This window comes from Dromiciops gliroides, chromosome 2 (assembly GCF_019393635.1).
Source record: "Dromiciops gliroides isolate mDroGli1 chromosome 2, mDroGli1.pri, whole genome shotgun sequence".
NCBI lineage: Eukaryota > Metazoa > Chordata > Mammalia > Microbiotheria > Microbiotheriidae > Dromiciops > Dromiciops gliroides.
In genome coordinates this window covers 19,052,263-19,077,652 of record NC_057862.1, presented here as the reverse complement: position 1 = coordinate 19,077,652, position 25,390 = coordinate 19,052,263, and the positions used below count along the sequence as shown (strand labels likewise).

The window sequence follows — 25,390 nt, the reverse complement described above, 5'->3', positions numbered from 1 at the left end:
GCACCTGCTGCTCTTTGAACTTCTTGAATACAATAAGGGCCTTAGCTGCCTCCGGCCTCAGGGCACGTTACACTTTCCCTGGTTTGTATTAGGGCCTGTAACCTTCTGTCTGTCTGCTCTGTCAGTTTGCCCTTTGGCCTCTCTTTTGCCTACCCCTAGTCCTTCTCATCTTCTCCTGAGTCCTTGTAGCCCCGTCTCTAGTCTCCAATCTTTGCGGTCTCCTCAACCGCCTCTTGACCTCTTCTTGTCCGTCGGAACCCCTGAGTCTTGTCTATCTAGTCTGTCCTCAGCCCGTCCTCTAGTCTGTCCTTTATCTAGTCTGTCCTCAGCCCGTCCTCTAGTCTGTCCTTTATCTAGTCCGTCTCTCCTAGTCAGCTTCCCTTGCTCTAGTCAGCCTTCCTCCCCTTAATCTTGTCTCTCTATCTAGTTTGTCTCCCTCTAGTCTCCTTCCTCCTTCTTCTATCTAACTCTCAGGTCTATATATACCTTTTCTTCTCTCCACTCAAATCTCAGGGCTTCCTTCGCCCCCACAGACCAAGCTAATCCACCAGCCAGCACTGCAGCTGGTGGGGGGCGGGGTGTGCTCTCAAGCCTTATGCCTCAGCACAGGCCATCCAGGATCCTTCAGATAGCTCCGCTCAGGTCGGAGCTGGGGGCTTTTTTTTTTCCCCCCACCTGTCTGACCTGGTGTCTTGTATAGCCCACGGGGCTTTTTCACTCAGCTGAAGCTGAGGAGGAGGGGGAGAGACCCTGAGGGCCTAAGGCTTTCTAATCTCAGCCTAAAGGTAGGGTCCCCAAATCAAAATAAATTTCCACAACTGGAATAGGGAAGATTGAGAAAAATATTTTAATGATATCTCAATTTTTTTTTCCTGTCAATATTCTATCTTCTCAGAAGCAGTCCATATGAGTTAATCATTAAGATTTAGAGACCTTCATGACAAAATAAAATATAGTAGTAGTTGTTGTAGTAGTAGTAGTAGTAATAGTAGTAGTAGTAGTAGTAGTAGTAGTAGTAGTAGTAGTAGTAGTAGTAGTAGTAGTAGTAGTAGTAGTAGGTCTCCACCAGTTGCAGACAACCATGGATCAGCACCTTGAAAAGCCACAGGTTACAGTGTGGCTGTGCAGTCTGATAAGGGAGCCACAGCTCCGGAGTGACTTATAAACGGTAACTGCCACATCCCGTGTTGTATCTCCCCCTTGAGGAGGAGCTGGAGTGTCCTCTCCAGGGTGCTGGCCTGGGCGGATCAATATGGAAAACACGCTGTTGCCCATGCAGCAGGTTTTCCCTCTGCGACATTGGTAGGTGCAAAGGAGAGGCAGAGCCAATACAGTTTCGCAACAGTGCCTCCACAGGAGTTGCCAGAGGGATGTGATGTTCAACATCCAACTGCCTAAGGGACTCTGATACCTGATTTTTCCTCAGGGTTAACTCCAGAAGCCTTTCGCATATATGGGTATAGCTGCAAGGCAGGGGAGGTTTATAATCAGGATTTCCTTCCCCTAGGTGGGTTGCCTGCCAAGGCTAAGGAGCCCCATCTGCCAAAGTGACTGGTTTTAAGGCACCAGTGACTCGCCTTTGCCCCTTCTCCTGTTAGTGGAAACAGTTCTGCCAGGAGAAGGCCAGGAATTGGGCTTCGGTTGTCAGAGGCTATTTGAGACGAACGCTATTGGAACATTTTATAGAGAGTGAGAGCTTATCCCCACTCCCACCCTGGCATGACATGGGTAGTTTCTGCTTCCAATTTGTTTGAAATTCTTGTCCCATTTCAGAGAATGACATCTTAGTATATAATGATATACTACAAAATAATTACCAGGGTTAACAAAGATACAATACCAGAATACACCCTTATGCTGGGCCAAAAAAAAAAAAAAAAGGTTCAGAGTTTCTTCAAAAAACCACAAACAAAAAGTAAACAACAACAAAAAAAAATTGTGTCCTGGTAATTGTCATAATTTGAAATTCATTGAAAATGATCAGGCCATATTTAAGCTTAGATTTGGCAAAATGAACTATCAATGGTATGCTTAATATTCAATTTGATAAAGGTTTCATGAAGAAGAATTAAATAATGCTTCAAAATTCTTATTAACTTGATGCTAAATCATGCAAAACAAATACTTTCAACGAAAGGACAACATATTTTATGTTACATTTTTTCTTAATATATCAGAAGTTGGTCCTTTGTATAATTAGTTTACAGACAACCACAGTATATGGATGGTACTGTGGTAGTTGATAGGGATACAAAGAACAAGGAAAACAGTCCCTGACTTCAAGATGTTTACATATGAATAGGAGGAAAAAAACAACAACATGTAGGTACATTCCCTTCCTTAATGATTTTTTTCTTAAAATTCTTTGGGACAGGGGCAGCTAGGTGGCGCAGTGGATAGAGCACAGGCCTTGGAGTCAGGAGTACCTGAGTTCAAATCCGGCCTCAGACACTTAACACTTACTAGCTGTGTGACCCTGGGCAAGTCTCTTAACCCCAATTGCCTCACTAAAAAAAAAAAAAAAAAAAAAAAATTCCATGGGAGTACGTTGGATCTCCTTGTCCCATTATTCAAAATTTGCCTCCAGTGTAAAGAGATATAGTGATATCTCTTATCTCATGTTTCAGCCTATGCTGAAATGAAATACTTTCCTCCTGTGATATGATGTCTTCTACTTTTTCCAGTACATATTGGTATATCTTCCTTTTGAAAGAGAGTTGCTCTTGACTGCTGATGTCTGGGCTTTTCTTCTAGTTAGATGCCTGTGATTATATCCAAAAAAACCATATTTGACTTTGGTGCTAAATCTTGATCATAAATAGCACAGAATTTAGAATTATTTTAGACATTAGGAAGCATTTAATTGAAAATTTTTTTAAGTGCAGCATCTGAAGCCCAAAGATAAGCTTACACAACTATTTAGTGATAATACTAGAACTTGAACCCATTTACAAAAAAAAAGTGATCAGTATTATTTCTACTGAACAAAAAAAAAATACCTAGAAATGTCAATGTCTACATAGGCTCACTTAAAATAAGTAGGTATTTTAAATGAAAAGAAATAGTGCAATCTACCATCATTTTGGGGAGGAAGATAACTGACCTGTGTTCAAGTCTCAGTTCACTCTGACATCTTATCTGAAGGAATTTAGACAAGTTGCTTAGCCCCTTAGTGCTTGAGATATCTCTGTAAGAATATGATTTGGAGAGAAGTCATTTACCTATTTTGATAGATGGAATTGTTTTAACCTAGAGTTTGCTATACCAATGAAATCATTAGGTCTTATACTTAACCTTAAAATTAAACATAGTAACATATTATGTAAATGAGGTTGAACATGATATGCAATTATCTTCCCATCCTAAAATGATGGTGGATAACAAATATTCTAACATTCTAGTGCTTTTACAGAAACACACCCACACACACCAAAGTAGCTAAGGTGGGAAATTAAAATCATCTAGGTGGCACAATGAACAGAGTCCTGGAGTCAGGAAGATTCACTTTCCTGAGTTCAAAAATGACCTTGGACACTGAATAGTGGTGTGACCCTGCTTGCTTCAGTTTCCTTAAATGACAAACCACTTCAATACCTTTGCCAAGAAAACCACAAGTGGAGCTACAAAGACTTGGACATGACTGAAAATGACTCGATAACAAAATGGTATGAAAAATGTGTCATTGGATTAATATATGCTTTTCAACATTAGAGTGAACTGGGTGTTAATAATAGAATAGCATAATCTATGAAGCAGAAAGGAAGCTTTATTTATTTATTTATTTTTTTAGTGAGGCAACTGGGGTTAAGTGACTTGCCCAGGGTCACACAGCTAGTAAGTGTTAAGTATCTGAGGCCAGACATAAACTCAGGTTCTCCTGACTCCAGGGATAGTGCTCTATCCATTGTGCCACCTAGCTACTCCAGAAGCATGTTTTAATGATGTAAAAAAAAAAAAAAACTGCACTCAATATCTATTACTTTAGCTCTTTGACTTCATAAGTCACCACAACTTGTTGAATTTCTCTCTATTTGTCAGAGAGAAATGTTCCTACTCACAATATCTACTATATATATTGTGAGGTTCCTATGAGATGATATTTGTGAAATGCTTTACAAACATACAAGGAACTCTAATGTAAGCTATTTCTATTCCATTAGGAAACTTCAGGCAGTCTGCCTATTATTTATTTATTTTACTGTTGATGTATAAAGTTATGCTGAGAAATGTCACTGTGTTTCTGACTGATGAAACATAATATATCAGATGATTAGACAGTCAGAGATGGAAGGGACTTTTTGGATTATTTTTCAGAGGAGGAAACAGCCTCATAGAAGTTAAAGGATTTATCCAGTGTCACCCATGTAGTAAATGGAGAATCACAGCTTTACAGAGTTCAAAGGGTCTTCAGTGGGTTTCTATAGAAACTCATGTCTGAATTAATGTTTCCTATAATGTACCAGACAAGCTGTCTTTCAGCCTGTGATTAAAGATCCCTAGGTAGACATCTTCCCTACTGGCTTTGGGACAGCTCTACTTTTTAAAATGTATTGATCTATTTTGTTTCTTTACAACAATGTGTTTTCCAATAGTTCCTCCTTGTCCTCTCAGAAGCAAACTATCTCTTATCATGCATAACAAAGAAACAAAAGAAAAGATAAATATATCAATCCAGTCTGAAAATGAATGCTGTGTTCCAAGTCTGTTTTACTCCATGTCAAGAAAGTAGGGGGGCATAGCGTGCTGACATTTCTCTCCTTCTGTTCCAAGCTTGATTATTGTAACATAGTATTTAGTTTAAATTTTGTATTGTTGTAGTTCTTTCCATTCCTATCCAGTAATCAATCAACAAGTAGTTAATTAAATACCTACTACCCGGCAGGAACTAGTAAATGCTGCTGAAACCATCCCTCCTGAAAAGGAGCTTACACTGTTGTGATCATTGTGAATATTCTTTTCCGGATTCTTCTCACTTCACTTGGTAACAGTTCACTGATGTCTCTCCATGACTTTGTAGTCTTTCTTTTTTTAGAGATCAACTTTTGAAAACTTTATTTTTTAAATCGTAAAAATATATTATTATTTTCCAGTTATGTAAGGATAGTTTTCAACATTTGTTTTTATAAGATTTTGAGTTCTACATTTTTCTCCCTCTCTCCCTCTCCTCACTCCCCAAGACAGAAAGCAATGTGATCCTGATTATGTATGTACAATAACATTAAACATAATTCTGCATTAGTCATGTTGTGAAAGAAGAATCAGAACAAAAGGGAAAACCTCAAAACAACAACAACAACCACAAAAAGTAGAAACATTATGGTTCAATCATTATTCAGATTCCACAGTCCTTTGTTCTGTGTGTGGAGAGCATTTTCTAACCTGAGCATGACTTTGTATTCTTCCTCTTCTTTATGACATAGTATTTATATCCCATTGCATTCTTGGATCACAATTTGTTTAGCCATCCCCTTATCCATGAACATTAACTTAGTTTCCAGTTTTTATTAGTAAAAAATGTTGCTAAAATATATTGGTTTCTTTTTATTTGGGGCTTCCCTAAGGTGAATGTCTAACAATAGGATCTCTGGGTCAAAGGTTTGAACATAATAGTCTCTTTCTTAGCTTAATTCCAAATTATTTTCCAGAAACTTTCGATGAAGCCAAAGCTCCCTTAACAATACTTTAGTATACTTGTGTTTCCATAAAGCTTCCACTATTAAAAATTCCTATTTTTTTCATCTTTGTTAATTTGCTGAAACTAAAGTGAAACATCAAATCTCCTTTGATTTGCATTTATCTTCTTGTTGCTGGTTTGAAACACTATTTCATACAGTTGTTATTAGCTTATAATTCTTTTGAAAATTGTTTATTCATTTCCTTGGACAGGCAAATAATACCTTCTACAAAAAAATCTTTCCAAATCCTTGTTAATACTAGTACCTTCTATCTGTTGATTATCTTCAAATCATTATGTATTTATCTTTTTTTTTTTCCTACATGGTTAGAAACTACAGGCAAATAACAAAACAGCCTTTTATCTTAAGGAGACTTAATTCCCTGCCCCTTGACTCCCTCCTTCCTCACAGAGCCTTGGGATTATAATTTATTCTGTCTCAGTGGCCTCATGCTTTTTTTAAGTGATGAGAATGGGAAAAGAATGAGGGTTGGGGAAAAGACTTGAACCTGAGAAGCGGTACTCACTGAGTTATAAAACTGAAATTGATCAAGAATCCTTAAAAAAAAATCATTTTAGACAGTTTTGCTTGCCTTGCCTTTTAATAAAGATGGACTATTTTAAATTCAAATCAAATAAATGTTCCAAGTATGAGAACACTGCCCCAACAAAGTGGCTTCATCTTATCAACCAGAATCAAACCCTGGCTCATAAAATTCAATAAGTACCTTGTCCATCATTTCAGCAAAATATGTTTTCTTATCATCAGATAAAAAAGAACCAGCCTTGGAGTGGAAATGAGTAGAATTGAATTTTTATCCGAGCTAGTTGTTGATGGCTTGAGGCATGCAACTTGACTTGTTTAAACCTCAGTTTCCTCATCTGTAAAACAGAGATATCCTTTTTCAGAGATCATACTACTTGGCCAGAAAACCCCAAAGTGATAAAGTATGTGTATCACAGGAAACTGTTTTTAAAGGACTTTGAATGTGCAGGGTCTTATGAAAAGGTTATATATATATATATGTGTGTGTGTGTGTGTGTGTGTGTATGTATGTATGTATATATATATGTATATATATATGTGTGTATGTATGTATATATAGTTATATATATGTATATGTATATATATATGTGTGTGTGTATGTATGTATATATATAGTTATATATATATGTATATGTATATATATATATATATATATATATCAGAGAAGTATTCCATAATGAATAAAGACATGGTCTGCAACCTAAAAAGGCCTTAGTTCAAATCCCAATTCCAATATATATTGGCTATAAGACTTTTGAAAAGTCACTTTAATACTCATAATTTGGGCAATTCTTTAAAACCATAAATTTCTGTAGAGGTTTCATTCAGAATGAACAGGGAGAGTTTCCTTACCTGGAAGTAACCAAGACTGATTTATACCAGTGAAATCACAGAATCATATCCTATACTAGTACCTACATATATTGGATATGAGGGGCCCAAAGGTCTTCTCTTGATCTCTTGATAGGAAATACAGAGAGAGAGAGAGAGAGAGAGAGAGAGAGAGAGAGAGAGAGAGAGAGAGAGAGAGAGAGAGAGAGAGAGAGAGAGAGAGAAATAGTTCATCCCCCAAAGTTAGAATAGGTGGAAATTTCATAGTTCCATTTAGTTTTGGACTTAAGAGAACCATAGTTATTGGGGCAGCTAGGTGGCGCAATGGATAGAGTACTGGCCCTGGATTCAGGAGTACCAGAGTTCAAATCCGGCCTCAGACACTTAACACTTACTAGCTGTGTGACCCTGGGCAAGTCACTTCACCCCAATTGCCCCGCAAAAAAAAAAGAAAAAGAAGAACAATAATTATTTCTGCAAAGTTTCATTGAATCCTAGAGAAGATAAATTGGAAGCTCCTTCTGTAGAGGGATGATTTATTTTTTGCCTTTGTATCCCAATTATCTAGCATGATGCCTGATATAGAGGAGTTACTAAATAAATACTTAATACTTAAACCAAAGAAGATGATATTTTAAACAATGGGTATGTTGTCTTCCAAATCACTACTCCTTCCTCACCAAGAAAAGCTACATTGAATAATTGAAATCTCATGAAAACTTACCTTATTTTTTTTCTCCTTAATATTTTGGTAATTATTACACTGACTTCATTTCTCTCCAAGTTTGACTTCCCAATAAAGCTCAGCTTCCCTAGAATTTGCTTCAGAGAATTCAAATTTGCTTTTTTATCTTTTTTTTCTTTTGCTGCTTATTCAAACAAAAAGGGAAAAAAAGTTGTAAACAAATGAACCATTTCATTTTAGACTTGTGAATCCCCCCAAAAGTCTTCATTTCCTCTGAGTCATCTTTAGATCTCTTCATCTCTTTCATGTCTTCTTTCTAAAATTTTTTTAGCATATTCCTCATTTGTTCAGATATTTTACTAAAACTATATGTGTTCAATGATTCTATTTGTAGTGGCAATATTGCCTATATATTTTTCAATTCACTCTTGTTAAATAATAGACAATTCCAACAATAATTTACATTACTACAGCCCATTAAAGTTGTAAAGAAATTTTCATCTGCTGTCCCTCAAACTCTGAGAATTAGGTTGCTTTAGATCTGTACCTATGATTTCTACAGTCTAGGGAACTTCCATGAAAGAAAATATCTCCACCAAACAGGCCATTTATCTATAAAGTACAGTTTTATACCGTTTTCTGAAACACTAAATGGTTAGGTGACTTGTCCTATCAATATACAGTAGTAGAATGATACTAACATATATAGTCACTAGTATGTTATCTGGGAGACGAGTACAGGTCTTTATGCCACCAACACTGGTCTTTTATCTACAGCATGGATTTGTCAAATGTACAAATATGTGTGTGTGAATTTATCACATCTGTGACTTCATTGACACAATGAGTTTCTTTGAGAAACTCTAGTGCTACAACTCACAGTCAAAGAGAGTTGCCTGTGGAGATCAGAGTTTAATTTTCTTACTTAGATCACATAAGAACAAATATTAATGCCCCCATTTAAATATATTGGAACTGATGCTGAGATAATTTGAAACTTTTCTAAAGTCAATAACTTTATTATCAAAGCTCAGAGTTGGCAAAAGGATTCCTGACTGCAACATTGTTTTCATTATACCAACTTATATCTCAGAAGTATTATTGCTAATGTATTAATTTTCATATATTTGATAAACAGGGTTTTTCACTTTAGTCTTTTACATTCATTTTTTTCCTATAACATAGCTAGTTCCTCAGGGGGAGGAATGACATTTTTCTGAATGTTATCTTTCTCTAACTATTTTTTACACTGATCTGCATGGCTTGGCATTATATATATAATTTTTAAAGTATTTTTATTATTTTCCAGCTACATGTAGAGATAGTTTTCAACATTTATTTTTATAAGATTTCTAGTTTTACATTTTTCTCCCTTCCTTTCCTCCCTCCCCCCTTCCCCAAGACAGCAAGTAATCTGATAGAGGTTGTATATGTACAATAACATTAAAGATATTTCTTCATTAATCATGTTAAGAGAGAAGAATCAGAGCAAAACAGAAAAAAAAAACTTTAAAAAGAAAAAAAAGACCAAAAACAAAAGAAATAGTATGGTTCAATCAGCATCCATATTGCACAGTTCTTTTTTTTTCTGGATTTGGAGAGACTTTTCCATCATGAGTCCTTTGGAATTATCATCTACTGTTGTGTTGTTGAGATGAATCAAGTCTATCACAGTTGATCAACACACATAATATTGATGATACTGTGTACAATGTTCTCCTGGTTCTGCTCACTTCACTCAGCATCAGTATATGTAAGTCATTCCAGGTTTCTCTGAAATCTGTCTGCTCATCATTTCTTACAATACAATAGAATTCCATTACATCCATATACCACAACTTGTTCAGCCATTCCCCAATTGATGGGCAACCCTTCAATTTCCAATTCCTTGTCACCACAAAAAGAGCAGCTATAAATGTTTTTGTACATGTGAATACTTTTCCCTGTTTTATGATCTCTTTGGGAAAAGACCCAATAGTGGTATTGCTAGGTCAAAGGGTATGCACAACTTTATAGTCCTTTGGGTATGATTCCAAATTGCTCTCTAGAATGGTTGGATCAGTTCACAGCTCCACCAACAATTCATTAGTGTTCCAATTTTTCCAGAACTTCTCCAACATTTACAATTTTCCTTTTTTGTCATATTAGCCAATCTCATAGGTATCAGGTGGTACCTCATATTTGTTTTAATTTGCATTTCACTGATCAATAGTGATTTAGAACATTTTTTCATATTTCAATAGATAGCTTTGATTTCTTCATCAGAAAACTGCCTGTCATATCCTTTGACCATTTCTCAATTGGGGAATGACTTGCATTCTTATAAATTTGATTTAGTTCCTGATATATCTTAGAAATGAGGTCTTTATCAAAAGTACTGGCTATAAAAATTGTTTCCCAGCTTTCTGCCTCCCTTTTAATTTTGGATGCATTGCTTCTGTTTGTACAAAAGCTTTTTAATTTAATATAATCAAAATCATCTGTTTTGCATTTCATAATATTTTATATCTCTTGTTTGGTCATAAACTGTTCTCCTTTCCAAAATCTGAAAGGGAAACTATTCCTTCCTCTCCTGATTTACCTATGGTATCACCTTTTATGTCTAAATCATGTACCCATTTTTACCTTAGTTTAGTATAAGGTGTCAGATGTTGGTCTATACCTAATTTCTGCCATATTATCTTCAAATTTCACCAGCAGTTTTTGTCAAATATTGAGTTCTTATCCCAGAAGCTGGAGTCTTTGGGTTTATCAAACAGTACATTACTAAAGTCATTTATTCCAGTGTCTCCTGCGCCTAGTCTATTCCATTCATCCTCCACTCTATTTTTTAGCCATTACCAAGATGACTGTAGCTTTATATTAGAGCTCCAGATTTGGTACAGCTAACCCACCTTCCTGTGCATTTTTTTAAATTAGTTACATTGATATCTGTGACCTTTTGTTTTTCCAGATGAATTTGGTTGTTATTTTTCTAGCCCTATAAAATAATTTTTGGTAGTCTGATTGGTATGGCACTGAAAATGTAAATTAATTTAGGTAGAATAATCATTTTTAATATATTAGCTTGGCCTTTCCATGAGCAATTGATTTTTTCCAATTATTTAGATCTGATTTGATTTGTGTGAATAGTGTTTTGTAATTATGTTCATAGAGTTCCTGGGTTTGTCTTGGCAAGTAGACTCCCCAGTATTTTATATTATCTACCATTTTTTTAATGAATTTTTTCTTTCTCTTTCTTTTTGCTGCACTTTGTTGGTCAAGTACAGAAATGCTGATGATTTATGTGGATTTATTTTATATCCTACTACTTTGCTAAAGTTAATTGTTTCAAGTAATTTTTGAGTTGATTCTCTAGGATTCTCTAGGTATACCATCATATCATCTGCAAAGAGTGATAGTTTTGTTTCTTCCTTGCCTATTCTAATTCCTTTAATTCCTTTTTCTTCTCTGATTGCTAACACTAATATTTGTAGTACAATATTAAATAATAGAGGTGATAATAGTCATCCCTGTTTCAGCACTGATCTTACTGGGAAGTTCTCCAACTTATCTCCATTACATATAATGCTTGCTGATGGTTTTAGGTAGATACTGCTTGTTATTTTAAGGAAAGCTCCCCCTATTCCTAAGCTCTCAAGTGTTTTTATTAGGAATAGGGGCTGTATTTTGACAAAAGCTTTCTCTGCATCTATTGAGATAATCATGTGGTTTTGTTTAGATTTCTTATTGATGTGGTTGATTATATTAATAGTTTTCCTAATGTTGAACCAGCCCTGCATTTCTGGTATAAATCTCACCGGGTCATAATGTATTATTCTCGTGATCACTTGCTGTAATCTGCTTGGTAATATCTTATTTAAGATTTTTGTATCAATATTCATTAGGGAAATTGCTCTGTAATGTTCTTTCTCTGTTTTGGCTCTGCCTGGTTTAGGTATCAACACCATATTTGTATCATAAAAGGAATTTGGTAGAACTCCTAATTCACCAATTTTTCCAAATAATTTGTATAGTATTGAATTAATTTTTCTTTAAATGTTTGGTAGAATTCACTTGTAAACCCATCTGGTCCTGGAGACTTTTCCTTAGGGAGTTCATTAATGGCTTGCTCCATTTCTTTTTCTAATATGGGCTTATTTAAGGATTTTATTTTCTCTTCGGTTCACCTTGGCATTTTGTATTTTTGTAAATATTTTTCCATTTCACTTAGACTGTTAAATTTATTGGCATACAGTTGGGCAAAATAATTCCTTAATTTCCACTTTATTGGTGGTAAAATCACCCATTTCATTTTTGATACTTGTAATTTGGTTTTCTTCTTCCTTTATTTAAAATCAAATTAACCAATGGTTTATCTATTTTATTGTTTTTTTTCTTCATAAAACCAGCTCATAGTTTTATTGACTACTTTTATAGTTTTCTTGCTTTCAATTTTATTAATTTCTCTGTTAATTTTCAGGATTTCTAATTTAGCATTTAATTGGGGATTTTAATTTGTTCTTTTTTAGCTTTTTAATTTGCATGCCCAATTCATTGATCTTCTCTTTCTCTTTTTATTTTTTTTTTGTTGTTGTGGGGCAATGAGGGTTAAGTGACTTGTCCAGGGTCACACAGCTAGTAAGTGTCAAGTGTCTGAAGCTAGATTTGAACTGAGGTCCTCCTGAATCCAGGGTCTGTGCTTTTCCACTGCACCGCCTAGCTTCCCCTCTTTCTTTTTTTATTGATGTAATCAGTTAGAGATATAAAATTTCCCCTAAGCACTACTTTGGCTGCATCCCATAGTTTTGGTATGTTGTCTCATTATTGTAATTCTCTTGGATGAAGTTTTTGATTCTTTCTATGATTTATTGTTTGACCCACTCATTCTTTAGAATCAGAGTGTTTAGTTTCCAATAAATTTCCAGTCTACCTTTGACTTCTTTTTTATTTATTTTATGGCTAAATTTATCTAATTCTGAGAGTGGAAGATTCAGATCCCCACTAGTATAGTTTTGCTGTCTATTTCCTCTTTTAACTCAATTAACTTCTCCTCTAAGAATGTGGATGCTATACCACTTGGTGCATTCATGTTTAGTATTGATATTACTTAATTATCTATAGCACCTTTTAGCAAGATGTAGTTTCCTTCCCTATCTCTTTTAATTAGATCTATTTTTGCCTTTGCTTTGTCTGAGATGCCCCCTGCGTTTTTTCACTTTACCTTCCAGAAGCTCCTTTACCTTCCAGAATATCATATTCCAAGCCTTGCGATCCTTTAATGTTGACGATGAAGCTGCCATGTCCTGAGGAATCCTGACTGTGGCTCCATGATATTTAAATTGCTTCTTTCTGGCTACTTGAATATTTTATGCTTCACCTTGTGATAAAATAATGGAATTTGGCAGATGTCCAGGGTTCTCACCTGAATGATCTAATACTGTTTGGGAAACCAGTTAGGTATGATTGGATATGCTCCACACCTGGCCTGCCCTGAGTGACATATGCTGCTGATGTCATCAAGGGAACCACTCTCTACATCCAACATGAAGGACCTCCCTTTTGTGGCAGGGAAAGTAAAAGTAGAAAAAGGAATGCTTGCTGTGGAGAACTCATCTTTTCCTGTTGGTAAGCTTTGGGGAGCAGAATGCTAAGAGGCTGAATAGCCATTTCCTATTGAAAATGCAGACCCCAGGTGGTTAGTTAGTAAAAACAAGTCCAGCTCTTTGAATTAGCTGACCTAGAAGGAAGTTTGGGGATTCTGTCACTCTTTTGCTAGAGCCAGGGAGCTTATCCATTTTTTTCCTTATTCTCTTGCCTTTGACTTTATTAATTTCACCTTTGCTGTGTATTTTATTCCCACTAATAAAACCTGTTTTGTTTGTGGAAAAGAGCCTGTAAATCTCTTTTCTTATCGGCCTGGGAGAATTAACTAAAATAGGCAGTTTGGAGGGGAAGAAACTTTGGACCTAGAGGTTCCCTCTTTATTTATTTATTTATTTTTTACACTGGGAATTTTCTTTATTGTACAGTCGTAGTAGGTGCTCTTTATTAAATAGTAGTAGTATGAGGGACAATTCGGGTAAAATGAGTTGCTGATGAACGAAAGGTCACGTGGCTATTAAGTGTCAAGTGTCTGGGGAAACATTTGAACTGAGTCCTCCTGGACACTGTTTAGATGATTCCAATTTTGTTGGCAACATCCAAAGCATCATAGTCTGGAGCCAGTCAGACATAGGCCTTCTTCTTTCCATCAGGCCTGATCAGTGTGTTGACCTTGGCCACATCGATGTCATAAAGCTTCTTTACAGCTTGCTTAATCTGATGCTTGTTGGCCTCGACATTGACAATGAAGACAAGGGTGTTTTTGTCCTCTATCTTCTTCATAGCAGACTCAGTGGTCAAAAGAAACTTAATGATGGCATAGTGGTCAAGCTTGTTTCTCCTTGGGGCACTTTTCTGAGGGTACTTGGGCTGCTTCGAAGCCTTAGAGTCTTGGGTCACCAGAAGGTGGGGGATGTCCTGATCTTCTTTTTGTGGCTGTGCACACCCTTCAATATTGCCTTCTTGGCCTTCAAAGCCTTGGACTTGGCTTCCATCTTGGGGGGAACAACTGCTTCCTTCTTCGCCTTCTGTGCCATCTTAAGGAAAAGGCCCTCATTATTTTTGAACATCATTATTTTTGAATGGCATGCCACCCAATTAACTCTCCCCATATTAAATTTGGCCCCTACAGCGTGATAATTCTAGAATTTGGCTGCAATAGTCCTTGGAGTTTTCCTTTTGGGGTCTCTTTCAGGAGGTGATCAGTGGATTCTTTCAATGACAATTTATCATCTGATTCTATAATATCAGGGCAGTTCTCCTTGATAATTTCCTGGAATATGGTGTCTAGGCTCTTTTTCTGATCATGACTTTCAGGCAGTCCAATAATTCTCAAATTATCTTTCCTGGATCTCTTTTCTAGGTCAGTTGTCTTTCCAATGAGGTATTTCACATTTTTTTCCTTTTTTTTCATTCTTTTGATTCTGCTTGACTGATAACTGGTGTCTCATCGAGTCATTATCTTCCAACTGTCCAATTTTAATATTTTTTTTTATTTTTAGTGAGGCAATTGGGGTTAAGTGACTTGCCCGGGGTCACACAGCTAGTAAGTGTTAATTGTCTGAGGCCGGATCTGAACTCAGGTACTCCTGACTCCAGGGCTGGTGCTCTATCCACTGCGCCACCTAGCTGCCCCCAATTTTAATTTTTAATGCATTGTTTTCTTGAGGGAGATCATACACCCTTTTTCCACTTGGCCAAATTAATTTTTTAAGGAATTGTTTTCTTCAATCAATCTTTGTGCTTCCTTTTCCAAGGTGTTGATTCTTTTTTTTTTCCATAATTTTCTTGTGTTGCCTTCATTTCTCTCACCATTTTTTCTTCTACCTCTCTCAATTGATTTTGAAAATCCCTTTTGAGCTCTATCCCTATTTTTTCTTCTACCTCTTTCAATTGATTTTTAAAATCCTTTTTGAGCTCTTCCAAGAAGGCTTTTTGTTCTTGAGACCAATTCATCTTCCCTCTTGAGGCTTCACATGTAGGCAATTTGAGAGTATTGTCCTCATCTGAGTTTGTGTTTGCCTCATCCCTGTCTATACAGAAGCTCTCAATGCTGAGAGCTCTTTTTTTTGTTTCTTACTCATACTGTAGCTTATTTTTTTTTTAAGCTGAGGTCTGCTCTGGGGATAGCAGGGTCCCTGTTTCAAGCTTCTTGTGCTGGGGTATAGGGGTTGTGTCAATGGCTTTCTACACTGAGGCCTCTATGGCTTGTGGATTTCTCACTGCTCTGGGCTTGCTCCCAGCACTCCAGGATGGCCAAGCCTGGTTTCACCTGTCCTGTGGGTGGCCCTCTCTCTGGCAGGCTGCCCTCTCAGCTGGTGCTGGTGGGTTTCACCACTGCCCTGCTGTGCCACCAGTTTGTTGAGCCAGTATCCAGGGGCCTCAGTTGTTCACCTGTGGCCCGCAGTTTCCTGCTGACTGACCCAGGCACTCTCCACACTGTGCTCCTCTGCATTGTGCTGTGACTCCCTTTTGTCTGAGTGAGACCAACCTTTCCTGAAGTCTTCTAAATTATCTCTGGTTGGATGTCTGTGTCTCTCTGTCTCTTTACAGGTTCTGTAGTTTCAGAATCTGTCCAGTGGCTTGATTTAATGTACTTTTTGAGGGAAGCTAAGGAGAGCTTAGTCAACTCACTGGCTTCTCTCTGCCAACTTTGGCATTTATTATATTTTTTAAACTCATATTGATTTTCTGCTACTTCTCCTAACTGTTCATTCCACTCCTAGGATTCATTAGTATAGCTGTACTTCCCTCCTCCTCATCAAATTATACCCTTAGGTATTTTCCTCTTTTTAAAAAATAGTCATAGAAATAACCACTTATTTTCTGACTCTTTCCATACTGTAAACTTAATTAAAAAATTGCAATAAATATGAATAGAGTGGATGAAACACATTAACATATAGGTCATGTTCAAAGAAATAGTACCGGTTCTCTTTGTCATGTGAATCATTTCTCTCTCTCAATGTATGCAGCATGATTTATTATCAAGCTTTTGGAATTATGGTTGGTAATTGTGTTGATCAGAATTCTAAAGATTTTTTAAGTTGTTTATCTTTACAGAATTTTGTTATTGGACAAATTGTCCTCCAGGCTCTGTTCACTTTACTCTGCATCAGTTCATACAGTGTCCTAATGCTGATCATCCTGTCAAGCAATAGGGTTGCAAGGACACTATTGTCAAGAGGTGCTGATTAAAAGACAAAATCTTCCATCCTTTGGAAGTTTACAAAATTATCTCTCTTATAGGAATTGACTAAACCTGTTCCACAACTAGTCTGGCACCTTAACAGGGAAAAGGAAAGAATGTTCTCTGTCAGAACACAAAAAGAGCTTTAAAATATGTTGGCATTTTTGTTTTTGTTGTTGTCAGAATGCATGTATGTATATGCTTGTGTGTACTTATGTGTTTATCCTTTTAGAGATTTACTCTTGCATTTTAAAGTTAATCAACTGCTGGGAAGAGAAAGTGAACAGATAGTCTGAAGAAGTTATTGAAGTAATAGTAAAAAATAAACTAAGGGAAAAAAAGATTGGTACCAGTGATATATCTGGTCCTGTATGTGACTTGCCTTGACCATAGGACTGTTAATATCCCAAGAAATCTGCATCCAGCCTCTTCAGCATTCCCTCACCTTCAGTTTACTTGTTTCCCCTTACAGGTTCATATACCAGACAGCTAAGTCGTAGTCTCCAAATTCCATCTGTGTTTCATAGAATCTTAAATGTCCCTTTCATAGGGATTGTTTCAATCAGTCTGGCCAGTTTCTGAAAGGGAATATGTCTACCCTGAAGCATCTGTTCCTATGTGATAATATGAGAAGACTACATTGGTCACAATGACATGTATCAGTGCTTTTCTGTGCAGTTTATTATTCTTCTGTTGCCTCACAGAGAAACAAAGAACCTCAGAGTTGGATGAGATTTCACAAGCCCTCTCATCCAATAGGTAATTCTAAAAGACTCCATTATGTAACATACATGAAAAGTGGCCATGCAACTTCTAGTTCAATGAAGTAACTTATTAACTAAAGGAGACCATTCCATTTTGAGATAGCTATAATTAAGAAATGCCATCCTACCTCATCCTTACAGATCAAATATACATTTTCCTCTTTGCAACTTATATTTGTTGTTCCCAGTTCTGCTACCTTGGGCTAAACAGTTCCATAATAGTTTTATTTGTGTTTTTTTAAATTTTCACTTTTTTAGATATTTTTATTTTCCACACTGAAGTATTCTGTAAACATTATAAAAATTGGAAACAGGTTACTGTTTCTTTTTGTTAGTTTGTTTGTTTTTGAGATGTGGGGCTAAGTGACTTACCTAAGGTCACACAAGTAAGTGTCTAGGGACAAATTTTAGTTCAGTCCTTCTGACTCCAGGGTCAGTGTTCTACTCACTGCACCACATGACTGCTCCTGATTGCTATATTTATTATAAGCAATCCTACTTCCACTCCAACAATGTCTATAATTGGCCTTGTAAGTTCTCCTCAGAATATCCATAGCTGCTGTAACCCCAGTCTGCCAACCATGGGAACAGTGAATAAAAATGAGATCATGCAAGTGTGTTCAGCCTTTTGGAGAAATTCAAATAATAGTGGATTTGAAGTTTTGCTTTTGCTTCAATTTTATTGTATGTTGAACCAGGGGTATAATGAGAAGGATGTTGCAGAACTGAAAAGAAGGTAAATACCTTGAGTACTATTTCCTCTTTTACTTTCTTCCCTTTTTTCCCTTCTTTCCTTCCTTCTTTCCTTTGTCCCATATTCTCCTCTTCTTTTTCTCTCCCTCTTTCCCTTTCCCCTTTTCTTCCTTCCTTCCTTCCTACCTTCTTTCCTTTCTTCCTTGTTTTTCTTGTTGTTCTTATTGTACTACTCTTCCTCCTCTTCCTTTTCTTTTTTAATTCTATTAATACTTTTATTCTTATAGTAGTATTATCTCCCAATACACTTTCCTTACAATTGAAGCTTCCTTTATAATAAAATAAAAGCAACCAGCATAGCTATCATGGCTAATGATATATGCAATGCTTAGTACCAAAGGATCTCTCTATCTATCCAACAAGAAGAGAAAGCGTGTTTCATTATCTGGCCTCTATGACTAAAAGGGGCCATTAGGATTCATCAGAATGCCATCTAGTATATGAATAATATAAATGAAATAATTCATATTATTGTAATTATTGGATAATTTAGTATTCTGGTTATTTTTGCTTCACTCTATATTGGTACCAAGCATCATACTATGTTTCTGCAAAATCCATATTTTCATTTTTTCAAATAATACAATAGGATTCTATTAGATTAATATAACATTGTCTTTAGCCATTTCTAAGTCACTGAGGAGACCGCTTCCCCTTTTTAGCCTTAAAAATGTTGGCTGTGAACTTTTTGGCATATTTCTGTCTTTGGCCTTCTTGATGTATGTGTTAAATAGTAGGATTGTTGCATGAAGAAGTATAGCACATATAGTGATTTTTTCTTCCATAATTACAAATCATTTTCTATCCCAGATGGGCCAATTCACAGCTCAATCAAGTTTGTTAGTGTGTTTGTCTTCCATAAACTATACAATATTGACTATTTCAGTTTTTCTGTCATTATTTGGTATATCGATACCATGGGAAATTTGTTTTTATTTTCATTGAAAAGGACATTAAAAAAATAGGAAGTCTATCTGTTCTTTGACACTCATTTGCTCAATTAAGTGGTGCCAAGAGAATTATTTAAGGTTAAAATATTTACTATAGTATGTTTAACCTTTCTGAGAAATTCCTAGAGTGCTGTTCTATATATAAAAAAATGAAAACCTACTTTATAGCCATTGCTATGACACATTACAATACAAAGTCAAATTTTACTATTGAATTTACTAATTAAAGCCAACTTAAACAGAGTGTTTTGGATTTTGCAATGGGTTTTGAATACATTATGTCATTTGAGCCTAAACTAATTTTTGTGAAAGGTAGAGAGCATTTTCATTCTCATTTTACAGATGAGTAAACTAAGGTTCAGTAAGATTAAGTAACTTACCCAGCTTTGTGGAGATATTAAGTCTCTGAAGGAGGATTTGAACACAACTCTTTCTGATGCCAAGGTCAGTGTTTTTTCTAATATGCTATGTTTTCTCCAAAGTTGTTAGAATACTTAGGAAAACACAGAGTATTATCTTTTGATCCACATTTCCCCTACAGATACTACAAAGGATGTAGGCATTTTGCAGACTCTTTTTTCCTAATAGAATTGTGCTATTTGATACTGAATTTGGTTCCCATGATTTTGTGGCAGAAATTTTAGAAAGAATTTTTATTTTCATTTCAAAATTGAAATGTCTCTTTGTGTTGCTCTCTCTTTGTGTCTCTCTCTGTCTCTGTCTCTCTCTGTTTCTCTCTGTCTCTCTGTTTATCTCTCCTGTGTTGTTTAGCTCTCTCCAACTATATTGCTAACTCTGTATTCATTCTTTCTGTATCTTTCCTTCTCTCTTCCTCCCTCTCTCCTTACCTTTCTCTGTATCTCTACTTTTTAGTGTTTGTTTTTTGTGGCTTCTTTGTGTCTGCAAAAACTAACTCTGGGATATTTGTCCTTTTTAGATTGTATGATAGACACTATATAAGAATTATTATATTTTCCTGGGAGAGCAAAGAAACATGCAAGCCTGTTCAATTTAAAATTCACTTTAAAATACAGAAAAAATGAGATGACTGGTGATATGAAGCCCCAAGACATCCAATTGACTTCATTTATTGGGCTCAACTGGGTTTCTTTTTACATCCTCTGTCCTCAGGTTGCTGCTCCATTTGATGGCTAGGAAGTCAGAAGAGAAATGTGTGGAACATGAAACATTTTTGATGAAGAGGCATTAACCTGCTTCATGCTGTCCACCCCCTATGCTCAGACCTCTAAAGCTACTTCCAGAACAAAGAGAGGCAGCTACCTTTTACAACATTACTCCATATTCCAGAGGTTTAAATTTTGCCTACTTGTGGGACTCTGTTGAGGAAACCAAGAAGTCAACTCTATCAAAGTCATGTAGATACAATTCAAATTGAAATTTAATAGTAATAATACTATTAAATTAATAAAAAACACAATTAGCATTTATATAGTGGTTACTATGTCTCAGGCATTGTGCCAAGTACTTTGTAAATATTATTTCATTTTATCCACATTTGAAAGTCCTGATTTTACAGTTGAGGAAACTGAGGTAAACAACAGTTAAATAACTTGTGTAGGGTCACATAGCTCATAAGTGTTTGGGGCCAGAAATGAATTCTTTCTGACCCCAAGCCAGGTGTCTCTATAGAGTACACCCATACTTGCCCAATTTAGAGCTATATGACTGGCACCACGCTAAGAGCTTTTTTATATAAACAAGATTAACTTCTTGCTCTCAAAGGAATTATATTAATTTGGTATGAAACAACACACAAGTTAATATGAATAAAGTATATTAAAGGAATATAAAAAGCATTTCAAAAAGTGAGAATGCTGATAACTGTCAGAACAAGGAAGGATCTATGGATCATGCACTGTTTGAATTGTGATTTGAAGGCAACTCTCTGGTCTTCTAACAGGTATAGATGAGGTGAGAGCACCTTTCAGACATGGTTGAACCACATGTTCAAAAAATGGAGGAAGAAGATAGAATACCATATGTGAAGGAAAGCTCATAGACCAGTTTGGGATCGAGAATGTATGAAGGGGAGTAATATGATGATAGGAAATAAATATAGTAGAGCAAAGACTTTTCTAGAATCAATTCAAATCCTGCTTCTACAAACAGTTAGTCATTCCTGATTTCCTTAGTTGTTAGAACTCCTTTTTCCATAATCATTTGGATTTACTTTGTATATATTTTATGTTTATATTTCCATATACAAGTTTTCCTTCCTCTCCTTGATGAAAGCTGTTTTCCTTCATTGTATACTCAACATTGAATATTTCTTAGGTGTAAGCCATGTTTTGGGAGTGTTTAAATGCCAGGCTGAGGGATATGTCACAGTAAGAATTCCTTTCATGTCTATGTTGGACTACCTGGCCATTTATGTCCCTTTTAATTCTCAAATCCTGTAATTCTTTAAATGGCACTGGGATGGTAAATAATTGGATGAAATATCAACTTGGCAATTATGTGTTGGATAGATTGGGGAGCAGAGAAGCTGGAGAGAGGAATCATATTCCATGCTGACTTCATTAGTCTGAGTGATAGCATGAAATAAGGTCAAAGTTTTATTAATGGAGAAAAGGAGAGGAATAACTGAGTTGTTGTTTAGATAGAATAGAGAAGACTTGACAACCAATTGGTTATGAAGATTCAGGAGAAGGGAGAATCAAGATTGACTCCAGGGGTATGAATCTGGGTCACTAGAAGAATGGTGATGCCAGTCACACATAAAGATATTTAAAAGTGTGTGTATGTGTGTGTGTGTGTGTGTGTGTGTGTAGGTGTTCAGAGAAATAAGAATGAATTCTACATTGGACAGGGTTGGTATTTGGACAAAAAACAGAATTTGACACAAAGTCTTTGCTTTTTCCAGTTTTTCTTTTTTACTTCTTTCTTGACTCTACTTTTTATGTTCTGAATTTTTCTACCACGATCCTTAATAGGTTCGTACTTTATGGATGTCCCTGTCACTGTAACCCCATTCCCCATTGTTCACCAATGAGTTTCTGCCTAAAACTGCCATTTGAGGAAGTACCCATATGAGTCATGGCTCCCATCTCTTCCTGTCTTTACTTCATACTTTCAACCTTACTCTGAATATATATATATACACACAAGCACACACACACACACACACACACACACTTTCAACTCCTTGTAATATGACACCTTTCTCCATTAAAATGAACCTCCTTGAGAGTAAAAATTTCCTTTTGTTCTTCTTGTATTTGTATTCTCAGTGTTAGGCACCATGAATAAATGATCTATCTATCTATCCACCTATATATCTATCTCTCTATCTATCCATCAATCTATCTATCTATCTATCTATCTATCTATCTATCTATCTATCTATCTATCTATCTATCTATCATCCATCTATCTATCTATCTATCTATCTATCTATCTATCTATCTATCTATCTATCTATCTATCTATCTATCCATCTATCCATCCATCTATTTATCTATCTATCCATCTATCTATTTATCCATCCATCCATCCATCTATTTATCTATCTATCCATCCATCTATCGATCATCTATCCATCCATCTATCTATCTATCTTTCTATCTATCTATCTATCTATCTATCTATCTATCCATCTAATCTACTTTTCTCCTTATTTACTCCATACCATGATGGAGCAATGTCACCTATCCCATTCTCATATGTAATTATACAATCTCCTGCCAGAAATCTAAGCAAAAGTTGTTTCTTAATTTTGTTATTTTTCTATAGTCCCTTAAAAAAGAAATATAAAGAAAGAAAATAGTGATGCTTCATGCCTAAGGGTGATAACATAAGCAGACAATAGAGCTATGATGCTGTGTGTCTCCTATCTAAGGCATAATTTCCATTGCCATATATAGTCATTTTACTGACATGAATGCATAAGAAGCCAGCAACTGTAGCTAATTTGCTTTACTAATAGTGAGTCTGTTCATTAAATATAAAAGTTAAAGGGAAAAGAGCCTATACGTGAGCATTGGACATATTGGTAATATTTTCTTTGCTTTTATTTTTTATTATGATGAAGAAAGAAAGAGGGGCCTTTGCCAAGAAATATTCCCCATTTCTTGAAGCTTCTTGTAACATCTAATATATACTTATTTTGCCATACATCCTAGAGGCACTTAGGCTTTACAGTAAGGTTTACTTGATATATGCAGTGCCCCTTTCTACTTTACCTATAACCATAAAATATTCATCATCTTTCTTGGAGCATAGATTAGTTCACTTTCTAAAGTACTACTTTGTCCTTTTGCTACCTCATATTTTAAAAACCAAGTTGGAATTTTGTGATCATTTTGAATTTCTAAATACATGCATTTTTCCTTTTATTTGTCCCAAGAAGGATCAATGCCTTGCATTTAATTTTCCTCATACATTTTAAAGGAAAAGAAATCACCTTACCACCTCAATTAAAAGTATTTTTTTCATGGAAGTTAGAAAATGGTAGACCCCAGGGTATGGTTCAGAGAATTTAGGTATTTCAACATGATTAGGATACATGGAAGCTTGATCTCAGAGCTTGAATAGGAATTGTGTCACTTTCTGTACCCCAAGCCTGTGCTCATTTTTCCTTTTAGATCTACAAAAACCAAGTGCAGAATGTCTGCACCAAAATAGTCTTTTTTTTTTCTTTAGTGAAGGAATGTGTTTACTGGTGATTATGCAGCACTACTGTTGTGGGGTGGTGGTGAGAAGAAGACCCTGCTGCTTCAAAGTCCCATATATACCTGGGAGCTCAAGGGTTAAGATCCCTGATACATCTGATCATTAAAATGAGTTTAGTGCTAGGGAGAAGTAGAGGAATTGTAGTGTTGTCTACTAAGGGTATTAGGTTAGGATTTGGAGAGCTGGAGTTTTATTACAGAGACATTACTACCAAGCTTGACAAAGGCTGGTGTTTAGAGGTGTATATAATGTTGGTATCCTGACCATGGATCTGGTAAACTCTTTTGTAACTACAATTATTGGTATTTCTACAAGTTGTTATAGAGATATATAACTTACAGAAATCTTTGAGGTCATCTTTAAGGAATCTTTGAAGTCTTCTTTACATCTCATTTTACATGTACACATTATTTAAACAGAGGGAAACTGTGCAAATAGCTAACATCACCATTTTCAAACTGTTTTAACTTTTCAGTCTTTGCTTTGTACCCCCACCCCTTTCTGGCCTCTATAAAATTGTCATCTTTTTCTTTTTTTTTTTTTAAGTTGAGTTCTGCATCAGGGTCCCTGTTTCAAGCTCCTTGTGCTGGGATATAGGAGCTGTGTCACTGGCTTTCCACACTGAGGCCTCTACAGCTTGTGGATTTCTTACCTCCCTGGGCTTGCTGGCTGCATGCTGGGATTGGTAGGCCTGGTCACGCCTGTCCTATGGGTGGCCGTCCAGCTGGCAACCTGTCCTCCCAGCTGGTGCAGGTGGGTTTTGCCATTATCCTGCTGAGCCACTAGCTTGTTGACCCAGGATCCAGGGGCCTCAGTTGTTTGGCTGTGGCCCACAGGTTCTGGCTGACTTGCCACGACCCACTCTGTATTGCATAGCAGTGGTGTGCTGTGACTCCCTTTTGCCCCAGTGAGACCAACCTTTCCTGAAGCCTTCTAAATTATCTCTGGTTGGAAGACTGTGTCTCTCTGTCTCTTTGCAGGTTTTGTAGTTTCAGAATCCATCTAGAGGGGAGCCAAGATGGCAGAGAGAAGCTAGGAATGTTCCTGAGCTTTCCCATATTTCCCTCAAAAATGACATTAAACCAAGCCTCTAAACAGATTCTGGAACTACAGAAGCTACAAAAAGAGAGAAAAAATCCTGCCATGTGAGAAAATTTAGAAGACTTCAGAAAAGGTCTGTCTCACCTGGGGTAAAAGGGGAGGGTGGCTCACCTCAGTAAAGCTCGGCTGAGTGTGGATTACTACCACTTGTCTCAGCTGGCAGATCACCTCAGCAAAGCTCCACTCTGTGGCAGCTCAACACTTTTGTAACTCGACACAGCTGAGAGTGGGGCAGCTAAGAGCAATAAGAAGCTTGCAACCGTGAACCCTGTGCCCCAGGAGTAGCCTTCAACTTGATAAGTTTAAAAATAGCCTACAACATGAGCAAGAAACAAAAAAGGAACCTTACCATTGACAACTTCTATGGGGAAAGGGAAGACCAAAATTCAAACACAGATGAGTTAGTCAAAACGCCCACAAGTGAAGACTCAAGAGGGAAGATGATCTTGTCTCAAGACTAAAAAACCATCTTCGAAGACCTCAAAAAGGCTTTTAAAAATCAAATAAGAGAGGTAGAAGAAAAAAATAAAAAATAAATAAGAGAAATGAGAGTTACACTGCAAAAAGTATCACAAAAAATGACTGAGGAGGGGCAGCTAGGTAGTGTAGTGGATAAAGCA

General features: G+C 36.3%; 1 pseudogene; it reads right to left on the bottom strand.

Moving 5' to 3' along the window:
- Window positions 1-13,890: 13,890 nt before the first annotated feature.
- Window positions 13,891-14,357, bottom strand: LOC122739977 (annotated as a pseudogene).
- Between the last annotated feature and the right edge of the window lie 11,033 nt (window positions 14,358-25,390).